Consider the following 7,111-nt stretch of genomic DNA (forward strand, 5'->3'; position numbering starts at 1 on the left):
ATTATTATGTGCTCCTAAAGCACGATGATGTGGCATTCCTTTCTTTCATATTCATGGTGGATCTTACCATGAATTTAATTAGTGGGATGCATCATAAGTGTGAGAGACATCATTATACTCTAAGAATATCTAATAATTACTCTTCATTTGAAACATTCCCAAATCCTTATAAAAAACCCAATGAGTTGCAATTTTTTTAGATATAAGGGAAGATTAACATATTAGGAGTTAAAAGATTAGGAAAGTTAAATTGGGAGTTGGGTTTTATTTTAGGTCACAAAATCAAAGGTTTATCAAGCTCCAAATAGAATGTGTCCCTATCTATAAACAACAACAACAAAAAGCCTAGATCGATATTAATGGATTAAAAGAAAAAAGAAAAAAGAAAAAAAAACAAGAACAAGATCAAGATTTCTTATTACTAGGTTTGGGGTTGGTAAAGTAAAGAGGAAGTCAAAAAATGGTTAAAATTCAAAGTGAATTTGAGAGCAGTGTTGATATTTTATTGGTGTATGATAGTATCAAATTTTGGTAGGTGGGATTGAAATAAAGGGAAAATAAATGAATGAAGATGGAGAGGGGGACTCGTCTCAAGGGTTAAGACTGGAGAGGCCATGTGATCAATACTATGTCAAAGTTGATAAATTTAGGATGTTTTGAATGAATAGAAAACGTGTTTGGGTTAAATTTGGGGAAGAAATGGGTCAAATGTTTATGAGTAAAGTTTTTTTTTGTAATAAAAAAGTTGCCACATAATTTAAAAAATGCCTTGTCATTATTTCGTTTGATACAAAGGTAAGGAAACTAACGGAAAGATTAATAATGCTGATTTTTAAAACTTCAAAGACCAATAACACTTATTTGAAATTTCAGGTATGAAAAACAATTATAGGTAAACTTAAAGTACTAACAATGTATTTTGAACAAAAATAGAAAAATTATCTAAATCCAAAAACTATGTAAATATTTATTTTCTTTCCACTATTTTCTTGGCATCCAAATTAAAATCCAACAAGAGGAATCACTATAACAATCTAACAATCAAGTCATTAATTCCTAGCCTTCTCACAGCCCCTTTGAAACTCGAAAATCCCATCATTAACATCCCACAAATGCTACTTATCATCTAAACCCTAGTGATTATATGTACGAAGTCACAACAATTGTAATAATTTAAAAAAGTCACAACAATTTAGTTCATCCACCAAGTTTTAGCACCAAATTACTAATAAATTACACCAAGAAAATAATAGAAAAGAAAGTAGAGGAAAAAGGAAATAGCCAAGCCACTAGACCTTTAGAGAGAGAGAGAGAGAGAGAGAGAGGGATTGAAACCCAATCACTATACCAGTGAAGATAATAGATAAGATAGGATTTGACAAAAGCTACCTGGTAAACCAATTGCTACCCACCGAAAATCGAAAAATTCAATACCCAATGCGGGAGAAACCCTAACCACCAACCCCAGCTGTACCTTTTCATGTTGTCATAACCTCAAGTATCTCTTAATACTACTCCTGTATAGTCCCAATTATTTGTCTTACTTTTTAAATAGACCTTTAGTAATAAAGTTTACTTATATAACCTACATTAATAATTTTAATATATTTATAAAAGCGTTGGCATTTGGAGTTTAAAAAATTTCTCATTTTACACTCTAAAAAGCTATTTTATCTATTTTAGCATATCATTTCACAACTCACCCCACATGACTACATACCATCTCTTTACTTTTGACATCACAACTAACACTATTCATTTATTTATTAATCAATCTCTCTCTCTCTCTCTTTCTCTAAAACTAGCAGTCTAGCAAAGGTCCCGCGGCTAACAAATGGGTTTAGGCTTGTTGGCGGCCAAAATTGGAAATTAACATTAATTTCCAAACAATATAATTAGTAGGCACTGTTACAAAACTATATTTTTACTAACATCTCGAGGCTAAGAGACTCGATTTTGGGCCTAAAAATCGAGTCTTTGAAAGTCAATTTTCATGGTCTGATCATGTCTGATGTGACATTTTTTCCACATGTCGTCTACGTGGAAATCGAGTCTTAAACACTCGATTTATATCTGTAAAACAAAAATTTTCAAATGTCTGGAGTTCAAAACATAGATCAACCAAGAACAAGCACAGACCAAATACAAGCACAGATCAGAACTAATCCACCAAGAAAACCCATTCTACTTAGCTTTTTCAACCCACAGCACAGACCCACGGCAAGTGTTGGAGTACAAAACACAAACACAGATCAGCCACCATCTATAAGCACAGAGCAGCCACTATCAAATACAATCCACAAATCCGAGCATTAATCCAACAACTCACATAAATCCAACCAAATCCACCCCCAACAACCACCTAAAATCCAGATAAAAAAATAAAAACCCCAAAACCCATCAGTCAACAGATCAGATACGGCGGTGCTCTTGGTCGCAGTAGATCAGGTACGGCGGCGCGTGGCCCTGGGTTTGCTCGTAGGTGACGCGCTTGATGACCCAATTCGGGTTGAGCCTGTACCAGCCCGAGGGCTCCCACTGCGGGTTTCAGAGGTCCGATTCATAGACGGCGAGGATGGGGTCGAACTCGTCGGGCGTTGCTGTCGACCACGTGGTCCAAAAACCCACGACCCTAAAAGTCAGACTTGAGAGGAACCCACTATCATGGAGGCCGATCGGCCATGGAGGCTTCACCGAGAGAGAGAGAGAGAGAGAGAGAGAGAGAGAGAGAGAGATATGCAAGCTTAAAACAGATGAAGGTTGAAGATGGCAGCACATTTTAAGGGCCAGCTTATAAATCGAGTCTTAGAGACTCGATTTCTAGGTAGATCCACGTGGAAAAAAATGTCACATCATGCCACATCAGACGTGATCAGACTATGAAAATCGAGTCTTTGAGACTCGATTTATAGCCCAAAATCGACTTTCTGAGACTCGAGATGTTAGTAAAAAATATAGTTTTGTAACAGTGCCTACTAATTATATTATTTGGAAATTAATGTTAATTTCCAATTTTGGCCTTGGCAAAGTGGGTTTTGATTTTCTGTGGGTTTGTGACTTTGAAAGCCTGGGTTGTAGAAATTGGTGGCGCTTTGGTCTGGTGGCGATACTTTGATTTGGTGGAGAGAGAGAGAGAGAGAGAGATAGAGAGAGAGAGAGAGAGAGAGAGAGAGAGAGAGTAAATTAGTTTTAAAAAAAGTAAGGACCGCTACAGTAAGTGTTTAAAAATAAGACTTTACTATAGCAATGTTGCAATTTCTTTTTTAAGTTTAAGAGCCCGTTTGTTTTCCCATCTCAAACTCACATTTTTACATTTTAAAAAACATTACACACATTTTCACACACACGTATTTCAAAAAACTACAAAAAATTACAAAAATTCTATCTCAAACTACTCTACCAAGCACCCCCTAAAAATCTGGATATAGTGTTTTTTTTTTTGGGATGCTATAATAACATTTTGGGATTTAGCAACTACAAGGCAAAAAATTATACTGCACAACTATTAGAGCATTCTCATTAGGTTATGCAGCATAATCCATTAAAATGCAAAATAAATAACATTATTCATAAAAAAATACATAAAATAAACACTCACATCTGGTAAGCTACATGCCAAAAACAAAAATAATAAAAATAAATTGCATATTGCTAGTGTGCTTTACACCTAAGAAGTGTGGTCTCATATGCATTCAAAATTATATATGCCTTGGATGTCTTGGATCCATATATTAAAATGTGTTTCATATGTTGCAATTTATATAGAGGTACATGGATATATATGCTATCTTGTTAATGCTAGGATTATGAAATTTATTCCTAATGAGATTAGGATTATGTTTTCAAGCTGTCTAGTATTATTATGGTTCTTGATCTTAAAAACCTTGATGCGAACCTCAATCGACACGCTTTGAGACCCAACAAAAATATTGGAATATTTAATACCAAATGATGCGAACCTCAATCGACACGCTTTGAGACCCAACAAAAATATTGGAATACTTGCCCAAGAAAGCTAAAATTCAGATTTATGATAGAAACCCTGACCCAACGTTTATAATCGAAACGCGAACCAAAGGTATAAGTTCACCTTGACCCAATGATTATAAAGAATTACGAACCAAAGGTATAAACTTTGAACGCTACAAGGAAGAATCCTTGATAAGTTCACAGTTCTTGAAGAACCAAAAGAGAGCAAAGCCTCACCTTTTCTGATTTTTATTCCAAAATATAATATGAAAAACGTTTACAAGCATAAGGCCTATTTAAGGGCTCCATGAAACTTGACAGACAAGAAAATATATTCTAAAATCACTCCTAATTGATACCTTACCATATATGGAATCAAATTTGACCTAAAAAGCATTAAATGCACCTAAAAACAAGGAATTAAATCACCTAAACCTAAAATAACGTTTTTACATAAAAATACCAAAAATAATAAATTACAATAATTAAACAGTAAATTGTGTCCTCATCAAACCTTTAATTTAAAATATCTAGTGGGAGAGAAATACAAGGGTTGGATCTCACGGCCTCCATTATTCTTTCAGGATTAAGAGTTCATGCAAATAGAAGTCGTGAGATTTATTATTCATTTGACAGTCGTTCGGAGAATAATAAATCTCACAGCGGTCTAGTTCAATATGTCTTAACTCTTAAAACATATCAACATATCAACTAAAAGTCTCCACTTCCATGATCAAGATAAATCATCTTAGTTGATATGTTATAGTTTTCGCAGATGAAATGGCCAATTTCATCACTGACTACAAACTATAATTCTGAGTTTACAAAGAACTTGTGATTTATATCTTCTGTGACTTTTCACATAAATCACATACTATGCATCTCATGGACTATATGATAATGTCCAAATATTCATGTTACCATTATTTTAAATAAAAATAAAAAACTTTATTAATCATAACATTAAGTCATACATAATGTCATACATAGCATCATACAATAGGATTTGAGGGCACACATCCTAACAATCTCCCCCTTGCCCTAAAGACTATTGTGCACTAATCTAACTCTCATTCCCTTCAAATGTGACTTAAAAGTCCTTTGTGGTAAGGTTTTGATAAAGGGATCCGCTAGATTACTTGCACTATCAATCTTTGTTGCTACTACTACATCTCCTCGAGCAACAATGTCTCGAATAATGTGGTACTTTCTCTCAATGTGCTTTCCTTTCTTATGATTCCTTGGATCTTTGGATTGTGCAACCGCTCCACTATTGTTTAAAAACAATGTGATGGGAACTTGCTCCATTCTCACAACACCAAGATCAAAAAGGAATTTCTTGAGCCAAACAGCTTTCTTTGCCGCCTCACAAGCGGCAATATATTCAGCTTCCATGGTGGAGTCCACAATACAAGATTGCTTTACACTCCTCTAACTTATGGCTCCACCTCCCAAGGTGAACACATAACTTGAAGTGGACTTTCTGAAATCAAGATCTGACTGAAAATCTGAATGTGTATAACCAATGGGAATCAAAACCTCACTATGCTAAACAATCATATAATCTCTCGTTCTCCGTAGATACTTGAGAATATGCTTTACAGCTTGCCAATGTTTAAGCCTAGATTTGATTGATATCGGCTGACCATGCCAACTGAATAACAGATATCTGGTCTAGTACATAGCATGGCATACATGAGACTTCCCACTGCAAAAGCATAAGGAACTTGTCTCATGGTATTTTCTTCCTTAAGAGTCTTAGGCCTTTGGTCATCAGACAGAGGAACTCCATGTCTAAAAAGTAGTAATCATTTCTTGGAGTTTTGCATGCTAAACCGTTCTAGAACCTTATCTATATACCCAGTTTGTGATAGACCTAACATCTTATTCTTGCGATATCGCCAAAGCTTGATCCCTAGAATAAAGTTAGCTTCACCCAAGTCCTTCATTTCAAATTGACTTGACAACCAAACCTTTACCGATGACATTACCCTTACATCATTTCCAATTAGTAGAATATCATCAACATAAAGCACTAGGAACATTACTATTTTGTCTCAATGTCTTTTGTACACACATGGTTTATCAAGATGTTCAAAATCAAATGATTTGATTGCTTGATCAAATCTAATGTTCCATGATCTGGATGCTTGCTTAAGACCATAAATGGACATTTTCAACTTGCATACCATATGCTCTTGGTTCTTTGCTATGAAACATTCTGGTTGCATCATATAGATTTCTTCTTCAAGATTGCCATTAAGAAATGTAGTCTTGACATCCATTCCCCAAATCTCATAATCATAATGAGCAGCAATGGATAAGAGAATTTTGATAGATTTAGGCATGGCTACTAGCGAAAAGGTTTCATCATAATCAATACCTTCTTTTTGTGTATACCATTTTGCCACTAGTCTTGCTTTAAAGGTTTCAACCTTTCCATCTATCCCTCTCTTCCTCTTGTAAACCCATTTGCAACCAACAGGTTTAATGCCGTTAGGCGCCTTTACAAGATCTCATAGTTGATTGGAATACATAGTGTAAAGTTGTGATTTACAACTATGTTTTATGTTGGCTTTATTCCATGACAAAAAGTGTTGTATTTGCTTTAATTTGTTTCCTTGTATTTTTGTGGGATTTTATTGTATTGGGTTTAGTATTAATTTGGTGAAGACTCAAGCTTAATTGAAGATTAGTGCATGCTCGCGAGAAGTTCGCGACTAAGCTCTTCTCGCGAAAAGGGCACGTGAGAAGCACATGCTGGAAGCTGAAGAGTCATGCCAACTTGGAGGATTTCGCAAGTATCTTGCGGGTAAGGCCTTCTCGCGAGATACTCGCGAAACTCTCTGCTTAGAGGATTTTTGAGTTTGACTTTCTTACCATTCACCCATACTATATATACCCTCATTATCAACAAATGTGTAAGAAGGTCATTAAGAGAGAAAAACCCTAAATAGGTTTTCTACAACACACACACCCATCTTTTAGAAAGAGAGCTACTAATTCTTAGTGAGAAATCATCCTAGCCTCTTCTCCTTCCCTTTCCCTCTCCCATTACCATACCTTGAGAGGAGATTTGTACCCAAACACAATCCACACCTTTTCAGAGTGTAGAGAGTGTTTTGGAGATTGGGAAGCTTTG

The sequence above is a fragment of the Castanea sativa genome, chromosome 3 (assembly GCF_040712315.1).
Source record: "Castanea sativa cultivar Marrone di Chiusa Pesio chromosome 3, ASM4071231v1".
Lineage (NCBI taxonomy): Eukaryota > Viridiplantae > Streptophyta > Magnoliopsida > Fagales > Fagaceae > Castanea > Castanea sativa.